This window comes from Chiloscyllium plagiosum, unplaced genomic scaffold (assembly GCF_037043375.1).
Source record: "Chiloscyllium plagiosum isolate Xiang-an unplaced genomic scaffold, Cpla_swu_hap1 HiC_scaffold_4, whole genome shotgun sequence".
In the NCBI taxonomy this organism is placed as follows: domain Eukaryota; kingdom Metazoa; phylum Chordata; class Chondrichthyes; order Orectolobiformes; family Hemiscylliidae; genus Chiloscyllium; species Chiloscyllium plagiosum.
In genome coordinates, this window is record NW_028270142.1 from 36,914,934 (window position 1) to 36,929,841 (window position 14,908).

General features: G+C 41.5%; 1 protein-coding gene across 4 annotated transcripts in view; it reads left to right on the forward strand.

Moving 5' to 3' along the window:
* Nucleotides 1–14,908, forward strand: part of itprid1 (ITPR interacting domain containing 1) — a 143,778-nt gene that overhangs the window by 4,203 nt on the left and 124,667 nt on the right. The window lies entirely within an intron of this gene.

A 14,908-nucleotide genomic window follows, 5' to 3' on the forward strand; every position in this document is an offset into this window, starting at 1 on the left:
CTTTTTAAGAAGATGAAACCTTCATTGTGATCTTACCCAGTACAGAAATTGAACTGGAACTGTTGGAGTTACTCTGCGTTGCAAGCCAGCCATTATGTCAAATGAGCTAACTAACAACAATAGGCAGTGGATCATACGAAGAGTTAAAGTCTTGTGCATTCAATAATCTAAGGGTCATTGTTTTTTCTGTAACTAGTAAATATGAACCAAGTATCTATTCATGGAATCTATCAGTTAAAATTGAACAATGCGCAGCGTAGTGGCTCAGTGGTTCACACTGCTGCCTCACAGTGCCAGGACCCAGGTTCAATTCCTGCCTTGGACAACTGTCTGTGTGGTGTTTGCACATTCTCCCAGTGTCTGCGTGGGTTTCCTCCCTGTGCTCTGGTTTCCTCCACAATGATGTGCAGGTGAGGTGAATTAGCTATGCTAAATTGCCCATAGTGTTGGGTGCATCAGTCAGGTGTAAATGTAGGGTAGAGGAATGGGTCTGGGTGGGTTACTCTTTGGAGGGTTGGTATGGACTTGTTGGGCTAAACGACCTGTTTCCATACTGTAGAGAATCTAATCTAAAAAAACGTCTTTATCACACAAGGGTGGGGAATAGAGAGGAGATTTACCAGGGTGATACCAGAAGAGTAAGATTTCAGTTTCATGGTTAGATTGCAAAAGCTGGGATTGTTCTCTTTAAAGCAGAAAAAATGATGGTTGGGCTAACAGAGTATTTCAATATCACGAGGTGTTTCAAATGAGCAAATAAGGAGGAATTGCTTTCTCCAGCCAGTGGGTCAGTAAGTAGAGGTAATAGATTGAAAGTAATTGGGAACAGATTTAGAGGAATTGGGGAGGATTTTGTTTTTCACACAAAGTTGGCATGATTCAGCTTTGAAAGATGGGGCAAGAAGCAATTCCAAAGGAACTTGCAAAAGGCAACTGATTATGTTCTTGAAGACGGCTGCTTTGCGTGGTCTGGGGAAAAGTTAGAGTATGGGACTGAAGTTGTTCGCTCTGTAAAAAAGGTGGCAAAGACACCTAAGATTCTTTGAGGATAATTTTAACCTTCCCTATTGACAAGAAGTCAATATGATTGGTTTGTCCATTTGTACTCTCAATTGAAATACTTAAATGTTAATTGGTGGAATACATTTCTTTCAAAATTATCTCCTTGGATTAGCTGCCAGTTGGTGTGTTCTTGAGAAACTATCCCAGCAAAGGTGTCAACATTCAAAAGTTGAAACAAGTAGTTTAATGGAGAGCTCTTGACATGAACCCATTTTATTCCCTTCCCAGATACCAATTGAGCTGTGTGTTTTGAGAACACTTTAAATATTCAATACATTTTTTTTTCATGTACACAGATTTGCAAGAGCATTCATTAGTCCACTAAACTTATTCAGGGATATTTGCATCATTGACCTATTGGGTAGAAAGATGCATTAGTTAGATTAAATGATACAGCTTACATAATAGCAGTGTGTCCATAGCTTGTGGATAAAGAGGACTCAGGTTTAATAGCCTCTGAAAAATAGCTAGTGGTAGTAGTAAGTGTTAAGTACATATTCATATCTTATACCCAAAGCACCTCAAGTAAAGATTTCACAGAATGCGTAACTTATTACCTTTAGAAGCCTTACAACTAGCATTTCTATCTTCTATAATACAGCCTTTGGCATCAACAACAGACACTAAAGGTTGGGAGAAGCAATGAACACAAAACATTGTGTAGAAACTGCTCTATTGTTTGGAATAGGGACGTGACCAGAAATGTATTTGCTAGGCAAATGTGATCAGCTGACAATCTTTATGGCTTAGGAAAAGATTGTCCTCCTATGTTTGAATCCTTGCCAGAGTAACAATGTTCACAGTGAATCAGCATTATGCTTTGCAGAAGCAAAGTATTGTGGGGGGAGAAAGAACTGTGGGTGCTGCAAATCAAAAACAGAAATTGTTGGAAAAGTTCAGCAAGTCTGGCAGCATCTGTGGAGAGAAATCAGAGCTAATATTTCAGGTCCAGCTACCCTTGCTCAGATCTGTGGATGCTAGAAATCTGAAATTAAAAAAAAGACATGCTGCAACACTGGTAGCATCTGTTGAGAGAGAAACAGTGAAGATTTCAATTGATGACTTTTCAGCCAAAAGTGTAAACTTTGTTTCTCCATCTACAGGAGTTGATAGATTGCTGAATATTTCTCGTATTTTAGTTTAGTTTCCTGACTTGTGAGCTTTGTTTGTTTTTATATTTAGTTTCAGTAATTTAATAAAACAACAGGCTTTATTTTTAACATTGTGAAATCAATGTACAATTGATTCATTATATAATTGCAAACTATGCTTCATAAAACATTCTCAAATATTTATTGTAATATTGACACAATATTGTTTACACAGACAGAAGACACAAAAGCTAGCAATTCAGCTTTTCAAACTCGCTCCACTGTTCAGCAAGATCAGGATTAATCTTCTGCCCCAGCGATATCTTCCTGCCGTATTCTATATCCCCTAATTCTGTTAACATCCCAAAGTCCATTGATCCTTGTATTGAATATACTTATTGACTATGGATCCACAGCCTTTTGGGATAGTGAATTACAGTGGTTCATAAACTTTTGAGTTAGGAAACGTCTTCTCATTTCTCTCCAAAATAGCTCCTCCCCTATTCTGAGATGGTGGTCCTCCCCTATAGTTGTGGACTCCCAGCAAGGGAAGTCCTCCCAGCTTCTACTCTGTCAAGCCCATTAAGAATTTCATGGACTGGATTTACAGGATACCATGTTCCCCACCATTTGGCTAAAAAAGTCAGTGGTGAGCCAGCCCTCAATCCTGAGAATTAACAATGAAGAAGGTTAAGGCGAAATGTCTTCCCCATCTCAGTCGGTTGTACAGCCTTTGAAACCAACAACTCTGTAGATCAAGCAATGCCACTGTGGGTGGTGGCCACCAGTGGGATTACAGTCAGCCCCACAGGAGCCAAGAGTGAGTTCACAGTTGGGCGATTTCACTGATGTCTGCCAACCTGTAGAAGCACAGAATTGGGATGGGGACTGAGAGCAGGTGGGATGGGGTCTGGGTGGTGGGTGTCACTAAAAAGGAATATTTCCAAAGGGCTCAGCCTACAAAAGGAGCTTCTTCCCTATGTGAGACACCAGCTAAAGCTGTCAGGATTCCTGCATGGCATGGGTCTCACCCTGCCACAAGAATATCCATGGTAGCAGGATGAGGCACTTGGTGGCATTCTATTAATTTACCCATTAAGGACCCGATTTACTAATGCCACATCTAAATTCTCAATTCCTTTGTTTATGGGCGGCACGGTGGCACAGTGGTTAGCACTGCTGCCTTGCAGCGCCAGAGACCCGGGTTCAATTCCCGCCTCAGGCGACTGACTGTGTGGAGTTTGCACGTTCTCCCCGTGTCTGCGTGGGTTTCCTCCGGGTGCTCCGGTTTCCTCCCACAGTCCAAAGATGTGCAGGTCAGGTGAATTGGCCATGCTAAATTGCCCGTAGTGTTAGGTAAGGGGTAAATGTAGGGGTATGGGTGGGTTACGCTTCAGCGGGTCGGTGTGGACTTGTTGGGCCGAAGGGCCTGTTTCCACACTGTAAAGTAATCTAATCTAAATCAACCTCAATAACAGCCCCACCCTTTTATGCATCTTACTTGAATAGTGTGCTATTTCCCGATTTGTGACAAAAGTTAACAATTTATAAAAGTATCCAAAATTCCCAAATTTACCTGTTTTTTAGATCCAGGTTGACAGAAAGCATGACTAGATTTCTCTACTTAACAAGAATAATTATCTGTTACAAATAGGTTATAGCTGCAGGTTAAGAAAAAAGAACTGTCAATGTATAACTTCACTGGTTAAAACTTTAAACATCTTATAAGAGTCCTCCTACGCACATAGATATAAAAATACATGGGTATCATTGGTGGAGGGAAAGCCTGAGAAGGCAGTTCAGTAGTCCCTGTCCAGTGTTCACTGAGGTAGTCTTTTTTTGCTTATCAGGTCATGCTGCTCCTTCCTGCTCCAATTTGCTTGCAGGAAGAAAGATTGAGCAAGAAAAGATTGGCTCACTTTCTAAAGTCTCTGACGTATTGATTAGAAGCCACAACTTTCAGCATCTGTTGAGGGAAATAAACTGGCTTTCTCCAGGCTTGAGGTGGCTTTACTGTAGAAAATGGACAGTTACAGAGAAATATGAATCAAAAGCAGGCAAATGGGTCTAGTTTAATTGTGAAAACTGGGCAGCATGAACAGGTTGGGATGAAGGGTCTGTTTCCATGCTGTAGAGATCTATGACTCGATAAGTCTATGACCCAGTGGGCCGAGGGGTGAGCTGGCTTCCCAATGGTTGCACTGCAACCAACCACCACAGAAAATTTCAAATAGGTTGGAGACAGATGGTTAGGAGCAGGAAATACCCCCAATATATTATGCTCACTCTATCTGATCACTTCTTGCTTATCTAAATGCTAGGGAGTGTAGATATGGTCTGGGCAAGCTTTGCTCATCAGGAAATGCCCTCCTCCCAAGAATTAGCCAGCTGAATCTTTGTACATCCTCTAAGATAAGTATATCCTTCCTCCTGACCAAGATCAAAATTATTAACAGCACTACAAGTGTGGCCTTGCTAAAGCTCTGCTGAATTGCAGTAAGACTTCTTTATTCATAATCTTAATTCTAATGGATTGGAATATATCTTTGCATTTATTCAGTGGAGTGGTTGTTGTTGATCTGGCCACCATGGATTGGCCATTCCTAGTAGCCTTTGAAAATGTTATGCTGAACTACCTTTTTGAACTGCTGCAATCCATTTGCTGTTGGTGAACCTCAATATCATTAGGAAGGGAATTCCATGGGTTTCACCCAGTGATGCTGAAAGAATGGCAATACATTTCCAATTCAAGATTGAGAGTGACTTGGAGGGGAACTTGCATGTAATGGCCTGGCCTTGTCCTTCTTGATAAAAGTGGTCATGAGTTTGAAAGGAGTTTTGGTGAAATTCTATCATGCACCTTGTAGGTGGTACACAGTACTGCTACTAAGCATCAGTGATAGAGAGAATAGATGCTGGTGGATGTCGTGCCAATCAAGTAGACTACTTGGCCCTGGATAGTGTCAAGCTTCTTGTGTGTTGGTGAAGCCGCACTCAAATAGGCAAGTGGGGGGACATTCCATAATACTCCTGACTTGTGCCTTGTAGGTGCTGGACAGCTTTTGGGAAGCTAAGGTGAGTTATTTACCGCAGGTTTCCTAGCTTCTGACCTGTTCCTGTCACCGTAGTATTTGCATGGCTAGTCCAGTTCTGTTTCTGGGTGGTGGTAACCCCAAGAATGTTGATAGCTTTTTTTAAAAAAAAAAAAAAAAAAAAAAATCGGCTGTACCTGCATGTTTACCATGTGTACAAAGGCACTGATGCCTTTATTTCCCAATCTCCTTCCATTTGAAAGATAGGTGAGATTTAGTCAAATAAATGGCTGTCTTGGCTTCTCGTGGGGGAACCAACAGAAAATCCCTGTCAGTTCTAGCTTATGTGGTCTGTGGGACCCCAAAACAATCTTTTGATAATATCAAGGAGTTGGCTCTCATAGGGTATACATTTGGGTAGGCTTAAGAGAAGGAAGAGCGAAACATATGCAAAGAAGAACATGGAGTAGACCAGTCAGCATGTGGTGGTCATGGAATAGTCTTCCAACAATGTCTCTGAATACCATGTATATTCGTATTTAGTTCTAACATATACTAAACAGTGACGTGGCTTTTTTCTGGATCAGCCTGTATTCAACCCAATCCCATGGATTTGGGCATAGAACCATAAAAATAAAAGTTCTATATTTAATATTTTGAGCCTCCTCCTCTATGGGGGAAGCTCAAAATATTAAATACTCTTCAAGCATTCATTTGGAAATTGGTGGGCCTTCCCTGGAATGCAGAAACATGGCAGTGGAAGTCCTACACATCAAGCATACTGGGCAATCAGAGACCAGCAGACCATTAGTCTTGGATAATAGGGGGGTGCCTGATTGTCACGGTCATCAGTGCCGGAGGAAGCAGGGGCAGCTTCCAGTAATATACCTCGAGGTTCAGAATTACCAAGATACCACAGACCAATGGTAATTGAAATTGGGATGGGGACTGCAGTGTAGGAGTCACCAGAGAGGTTGGGTTCGAGGCAAGGTCACTATGATGGCTTCCAGTGGTCTCCCATTATGGGACTGGTTTCCATGATAAGGCACATAGTCCTGCGAAAGAGTAATGCCCCCACCATGTGCAAGATTGTTGGCATACCCAATATGGTTTTACTGGACAGCACTTGGGAGGCGTAGGATAGCTACACAGCTCTCCCTTCATCTTTGAACCACTGCTGAAAATGATAAGTTCAGGATAATAGTTGTCTATTATTAATGAGACTAACTGGCATTCCAGAACCAGGAATCTTGCACCAGTTCCTTCCATCCTTTGAATTAATTGGGAAATTGATGCAGAGCCTCTCCCATGATTAAATGAACCCTTTAGTCCTGGCGTCATGGTTCCTGTTGCATGACATCCAGCCAGTTATTTCACTTTTATATTTTTCTTACCAAAGTGAACAACTCCACATCATTCCATGTTATGATCATTGTCTCACTCTTGCCAATTCATTTTGCCCATTTTAATCTTCTTATGACTTATTTTCCTATATAACATGATATTGTCAGCAACCTCAGTAATGTTAGTTTTAGTCTCCTTGGCAAAGACACTGGCATAGATTGGGCTTAAGTTACAATCAATGATCCTCATAGAACCCAATTTGCCAACTGAAAGTGACTTATTTATTCCTACTCTGCTTTCTCTATATGAAACAAACCTTTAATTGTTAAAACCCTTAAGCACCTAAGTAACAATAATCTTCACTGAACAAGTTGTCCCTCTAAACTTTCAGACTAAGGGGTTAATTTGGCCCAAGTGTGAAACAGGCAATCAGAAGGTGTCTACATAGCCAATACATTTTTAAAATGTAGGTTTGGCACTCACTTTTTGTTCTAATTGTTAATTATAATACTGAGGAGTTGCTAAAGGAGAACCCTGCAACTTTAGTATTTGGCTGCTGATTACAAGTTATTTTCATGGAACAGGCTCCTCCCTGCTTCTTACGCTGAAAAGTAGGTACTCTGGCTAGTATACTCCAGCACACTATGGTATGCTCAAAAAGTCTGATTTAATAAGGTTCTTGAATTATGCATTTGAAATTTTGGAAGATGCTCTTTGGGGAAAGATGTACAATCTGTTGCCTGTTTTTCCTGTACCAGTTGGTGCTGCTCTGCCTGGCTTCATGCTCTCTTGTTGAAGTGTGGTGCTGGGAAAGCACAGCAGGTCAGGCAGCTTCTGAGGAACAGGAGGATCGATGTTTTGGTCATAAACCCTTCATCACTCCTCAGCCCCTGCCCCACATTCCTCATGAAGGGCTAATACCCAAAACAACGGTCCTCCACTGTGCTTTTCCAGTGCCACACTTTTCAACTCTTACCTCCAGCATCTGCAGTCCTCACTTTCTCCTTTGTGCTTTCTTTCTATTCCTTGCCACCATACAATAACAAAATGTCCGTTAATGCCGTGGGTGAAGTCGGGTGGCACTTTCTCAATTTTGGTGAAATATTTAGAAAAGATGCCAAAATTGGTTAATCTGTGAGACTGCTGTGCCAAGAACCAGCCTGACAGCCTTATTCACAAAATCCTACTTTACATAGTGTCTCTGACAATACAAATCAGCATTCCTGGGTGGGTATGTTCCACTCCACTGGCAGGACAGACTCAGCAGAATAGTGGTGGACAATTAAATAATTCAGTGAAGGTCAAGGATCCACAAATATCTTCGTCCCTAAGGGTGGAGGAGCCTAGAATATCAACACAAAAGCCAAGGCTGAAGTAGTTGTGACAATCTTCAGCCAGAAGTGCTGAGAGATAATTTATCTCAACTCCTGCTAAGGTTCCCAGCATTATAGATGAGCATCTTCAACCAATTAAGTTCACTCCACATGACATCAAGAAATGGCTGGAGCCAATGAATACCCAGAAAACAATCTGGCAATAGTACTGAAGACTTTTAGCCAAGTCTTTTTCCGGTACATATAAAATGGTGGCTCATTGGTTAGCACTGCTGCTTCACAGCGCCAAGGACCAGGGTTCAATTCCCACCTTGGGCGACTGTGTGGAGTTTGCACATTCTCCCAGTGTTTGCATGTGTTTCCTGCAGATGTTCAGGTTTCCTCCCATGATCCAAAGATGTTTGGGTTGGATGATTTGGCCATGCTAATTTGCCCATAGTGTTCAGGGACGTGTAGGTTAGGTACGATAGTCAGGAATAAATGTAAAGTAATAGGGTAGATGACTGGGTCTGTGTGGGTTACTCTTTGGAGGTTCAGTGTGGACTTGTTGGGCCTAACAGCCTGTTTCCACACTATAGGAATTCTATGATTCCATGATCTACCCAACAATGTGGAAAATTACCCAGGTATGTCCTGTACACACAATGCCAACACAGCCAGTAACCATCCTATCAGCCTACTTTCAATCATCAATAAGGTGATGGAAGGTGTCAACAGCAGTGCTATCCAGCAACAGCATCCTTAGTAGTCCCTCGCAAATGAGGATGACTCTCTTCTGCTCTCAGGGTGTGTCTGCAAGTGGTTGGACAGACAGATGTGGCTTCTGTAGGGTCTGTTACACTTGGGGGGCAGAAGGTGGTTGTGGGAAGGGGTGGGTGGGGCGTTAGTGTGGCAGCTGCTTTTGCCTGGTTTCTGCTATTTCCCGACAGCAAGTCTCGAGGTACTCAACACCTTTTTGACTACTCCTCCTGTGCTTGGACAGTCTTGGGCCATGATTCTCTGGTGTCTGTGGGAATGCTGCACTTCCTCTATTCATCTGGGGCTCGCCTGCCATTTCAAAGCTAGGAGTAGAGCACCAGCCTGGGGGGGGTCTCATGTTGGTCACACAGACGACGTGCCAGCCCATCGTAGCCAACGAATGTCGTCAGTGCTTTGATGATAGAGATGTTGGCCTAATAAAAACAAAGAAAACTGCAGATGCTGTGAATTAAAAACAAAACACAAGTTGCTGGAAAAGCTCAGTGGGTCTGGCAACATCTGTGAAGAGAAATTGGAGTTAATGTTTCAGGTCCAGTGACCCTTAAAGTTCTGTAGTTTTCTTTCAGTTTTTATTATTTTCTAACACCAGTTCAATATTACCTGTTTAAATAATAAATTGACAATGGAGAAAGTAATACCTCTTTTTTTTTTCCCCCCATTAGTCCAGTTAGAATATGATCACAATGAAAAACATATCAGCTTCAAAACAGAACTGCGAACTCTTCAGGATTTCACTAAATCATTTATCTTTACCTCACAATTACTATAAAACTCTGTTCTGAGGAAGGGTCACCAGACCCAAAATATTACCTTGATTTCTCTGCACAGATGGTGCTAAACCTGCTGAGCTTTTCCAGCAACCTCTGGTTTTGTTTGCATTAGAAAATAATGTTTAGTTGTAAAATGGCAACTAATTTTGAACTTCACCCTTTATTAAATTTCCAGCCTAGTGTTATGCACATGTAAAATCACTTACCTTTAAACTCTGAGGAAAGGTATGTTTCCAATATTTTGATGAAAAGAAGTGTTTTAAGTATTTGCTATCCAATAGCAGGTTCCTAGCACTGCCTTGCCCTGTGGGAATGCATATTGGAAAACTGCTTAATTAATTCAGGATTGACTCATTAATTAATTACCAAAAGCTTCCAATCCTCTTATTGAGAGACGTGCTTAAGTGCCTATGTATTCGATGCCTTCTGACTCCCCCATAGCAGGAATTCTCACTTGTTGCTTACTTAATAGAAGGCAAAGAAAGTGATTGCAAGGCTGAAGACTTAGCTGTTGTTTAAAATTAATCATAGCAATCAGTGTGATATGTTTTTAAACCTATTAGGGCAACTGGCTATCTGAAAAGAGGAACAAAGTTAACAAAACATGTTTCACTTAGGACAGATGGTGAAAATCAAGTGAAATTGATTAAAAAGATGTTACAACATTAATTAACAGATATTTCCATATATATGAACAGATGTGTATTCACTGAGAGGACTGACTTTCAATATACAAGTTGTCATGGGAAACTTAGCTGAAAGCCTGCAATGCACAATTAGTACTGCCAGCAAGTGAGACTCTTACTGACTGTGATCTTACAGTGTATATGTCTCCATCTGTCTCTTAAACTGTTTACCAATAGTCATGGTTTTGTTATCTTCAAACTTGACTATTCCTATCCATTCCTGACCAACCAAGAATTTCTACATTTAATCCTCCATACGTTTGATATCTTCCAACACTCTACTGCCCTTTTATTTAGAGTCATAGAGATGTACAGCATGGAAACAGACCCTTCAGTCCAACTCGTCCATGCCGACCAGATATCCCAACCCAATTTAGTCCCACCTGCCAGCACCCGGCCCATATCCCTCCAAACCCTTCCTATTCATATACCCATCCAAATGCCTCTTAAAATGTCGCAATTGTACTAGACTCCACCATATCCTCTGGCAGCTCATTCAATACACACACACCACCCTCTGCGTGATAAAGTTGTCCCTTAGGTCTCTTTTATACCTTTCCCCTCTCACCCTAAACCTATGCCCTCTAGTCCTGGACTCCCTGACCCCAGGGAAAAGACTTTGTCTATTTATCCTATCCATGCCCCTCATAATTTTGTAAACCCCTCAGCCTTCAACGCTCCAGGGAAAACAGCCCCAGCCTGTTTAGCCTCTGCCTGTCGCTCAGATCCTCTGACCCTGGCAACTTCCTTGTAAATCTTTTCTGAACCCTTTCAAGTTTCACAACATCTTTCCGATAGGAAAGAGACCAGAATTGCACGCAATATTCCAACAGTGGCTTAACTAATGTCCTGTACAGCCGCAACATAACCTCCCAGCTCCTGTACTCAATACTCGGCATATTTGCGTTACACCTTTCACTCACCACCTCTGTCCGTTATAAATTGCTGTGTTTCAATTTCAAATAAAATTCATAAGACAAAATAATGACATGCTGCCTGCAAGATTATATCTTATGGTTCTCAGAAAATAAAAAAAGAAACATACGACCGTACCAGGCAAAAGTGAGGACTGCAGATGCTGGAAATCAGAGTCTAGATTAGAGTGGTGCTGGAAAAGCACAGCAGGTCAGGCAGCATCCGAGGAGCAGGAAAATCGACGTTTCAGGCAAAAGCCCTTCCAGTCTGGTACAAATCTGTTGAAGTCAAACACTGGAAGATCATGCTCCAGTCAAAATCTTTAACACTGATAAATGCAACTTGCCACAATGCAACTGTAATCTGGATTACTTTAAAGTAAATAAAACTTAGTTCTTTAAGACACTCTCTTTTAAAACCAATTTCCTACCATAGCTGGCTTCATGTCTTAGGTGCTTGATGCAATGCTTGTTTTAGAAAGCATTTTTACATTAAAGGCTTTGTATAAATACAAGTTGTTCTACTTTTATGCCTCTATCAAGTGCCAAAGGATGTTTCTAACTTGTAAAAGGCTACAAACATCTCTTGGTGCTGTGGGTAATAGTTCTTTGCACATAGTATTAAAAATGTTGCCATAAAATAGAATTTGGAGCAATATTTATAATTACAATTCAAAGCAATTAGGAATTAATAATAAATACTAAAAATAATAACAAGTAGAAAGTCCCTCAGTTCTCAACTGGTGGATTCTGGCAGTTGCATTGAGTCTCTTGACAGCAGGACTATAACTCCATGGAGATGGGGTGGTTAAACACACACATTGTGCGGTGGGGGTGGGATGGTGGTTGGCATTACTTCAAGGAGGTGGAGGTCCAGGTGCCATGGTGATAAACTCCACCAGGCGGGCACACACCTATTCAGCTGCTTCAATCAAGCTGTGGGAATGGACATGCTGGAAGCTCAACTGCTGCTGATTGGACCAGCCTTGGAGTGCTGGAACCAGCTGCTGTTTTTGACCAATGTCTCAGCACAGCACAGCTGAAAGTCAGGAAGTGAAGTCACAGGCATGGGTCCTTTCTTTGTTTCTGGGCTTCTTGACAGCTATCCTTAACAGCTTCTATCAAAAGCCTTCACAATGCAATTTATGACCGAAAATAATGCAGCATAGAAAAGGATGTTCAACCCATTGAGTCAGTGCCTGTTCTTTAGAAAACAAATCCCGTCAGTCCTACATCCCACCCATTCTTTCCCTATGTTTCTTCCTCTTAATATTTATTCAATTTCTTTTTGAGCTGTATCCATCACAGTACATTTCACCATTTGTGAAAATGTTTTACATCATGTTGCCTCTGGTTCTTCAGCCAATCAACTTAAATGAAGTAACATCTGCGCAAAACATTGTTGGAAAAAACTCAAGCAGGTCTGCCAGCATCTGTGGAGGGAAAGCAGAGTTCATGGTTTGGGTCCAATGATCCTTCTTCAGAACCAGACCCAAAACATTAACTCTGATTTGTCTCCACGGATGCTGCCAGACCTGCTGAGTTTTTCCAGCGATTTCTGGGTCTGTTTCGGATTTCTAGCATCAACAGTTCTTTGTTTTTTTTAAGTCTGGGCTACTTGATTATTGCTCCTTCACACATTGAAAACAAGTATTCTATCTAAACTTTCCTTATGTGCACATCACTATCTAATTTCCTCAGCATGCTTGATTTGAAGGACACAGCTCCAGTTTCTTTGTAATCCCTCACCTCTGGAGTCATTCTAGTTAGTCTCTTCTGAACAATTGTCAAAGCCCCTAGCTGCTAGAAACTGCTGTCATTGTAATGTTGAACTATGTTTTATACAAGTTCAGCAAAACACCTTCACTTCTGTACTCTATATTTCTTCATAAGACCATCAGAAGGATTGGTTTCAGTATGTACATGCATGGCTTTGTCACACAGTTGAACAGCTTCCATCAAGGGCAATGCACTTTATGATCTAACATTACTAACCTTATTCAGCCAGTTCTGATGCTTTGAACCTGGCCATATGCCAGGAGAAAGTGAGGACTGCAGATGCTGGAGATCAGAGTCGAAGCGTGTGGTGCTGGAAAAACACAGCAGATCAGTCAGAATCCGAGGAGCAGGAGAATCAACGTTTTGAGCATAAGCCGTTCATCAGGAATAAGCTGGAATATGCCAGGAGTTAAAATAATTTTTCAAGGGGAATTCTTGAGACTTTCTTCAAGGCTACCTTTTGGTTTTCAGGGACCAATTGTTCATTCTCAGTCGATTAATTATTAGATGATGCACTTGTATAGTAACAAAGCATTTGATATTTGTGTTGTAATTGTTATTTATGGTGTACTTAGTTCACATAGAAGCAGAATTAGAAAAATTCATTAATATTCTCAATTATCAACATTCCTTGAAACTTATAGCCACAAGCACAAGGAAAACACTTCTACACACAAAAAAAGCCATCATTCTAAACACATGTTCAGTAGAATTGGTGATGTCACAACTGGTATGTTTTTATCGCATGTGAGGATTTTAAGCCGGCAATTATTACCCTATTTACTAAATCTTAGGTGTCAAATCTAGATTTAAATTTGACATTGGCAGTGTTCATTAATAATAGCATTTACATTTTTCCTACATAGTAGTTCCTGAATTTGTACAGTCTTAAGCTAGAGATTCCACATTTATTTTTCATTATCTCAGTGATTTTAAGTTTTCTTGTCTCCCAATTGGATAATTAGTCCTTTCTTGATGAATATAAAACTGTCCTTTCTCCTTGTAGCATCCTTCTCCCTGCCACATAGCTTCCTTATTTCTTTCCAACCCAGTCTTCTCCAGTTCCCTTTGTAATCTCCTTCCTTCTTATGCCCTTCCCATTGTAGCTTCATTTCTTCTTCTACTCCTCTCCACAATCCCCAACTCACAACAGGTCATTGCCTCCAGATCAAGCCAACTGCAAGCTCTGAGCTGGCCCAAGGTGACACTCACTGGACCCAGGCGATAGGAACACCTTTGGACTCAGCTGACTGGAGAATTGTGCAAGGCAGACATTTGGGTTCCAATCGTCAGCACCAAGTGGAAGGTGCAGACTGAATGTTCATGCTATGAAGTTATACAAGTTGCAGGACATTGGAGCATTATCTACAGTTGATGTAATCCATATTATGTAGGTGAATGCGAAGTCCTAAACTAGGTCTTGTCAGGATTGGAGTGTGTGTGACTGAATCGTGAATAATTTCCAACCAAGGCAGAAACAGGTGAGTCAGAAATGAGACAGTGACTAGATGCTGCATCTGGGCCTGCTTACACTCCACGCCTGGAGCCTTTCTGGGTGCCAGAGATTGTCGACCTGTAGTTGGATAGGAGGGAGTGCACCAGGTTTGGTGGCAGTTCCACATTCATAAGGTGGAAAACGAGAAATCCTGCAGGGACCTCATTCTGCCTCCAATCAGCATTCAATGAGGGCTATATGGGCCTAGTTACAGACTCACCACTCCATTGCCCAGGCACCTGCAGCTCAAATCACAATATCCATCAATTCATAGTCTTCAGATTCTTCCTGTTTATTCTCATTGGTGGATGAATCTGGCTCTTCCAGCTCTTGCTGGCAATTTCTCACCTCATTGATGCACATTTGTTGTGCAACAGACAACAATGACCTGAATTCACTCCATTTGAGCTCTGAAACAACAGAATCTCCCCTTCAGCAGTCTGAGTGTACCTCTTGTCTGCTTGGTTGTATGAGTCCTCATAGCTGTCGTAAATTGACTTCTCTGATGCTGCACCCTGCCACTGAAGTGTCACCTCTGCAGTCTCATAGGGAAAGCAAATAATATGGCATCTGAGAGTGAATGAGAATGTAAGAATCAGAAATCTCTCTGGGAATTTGGTTCGGATCAAGGTACAAAAGGTT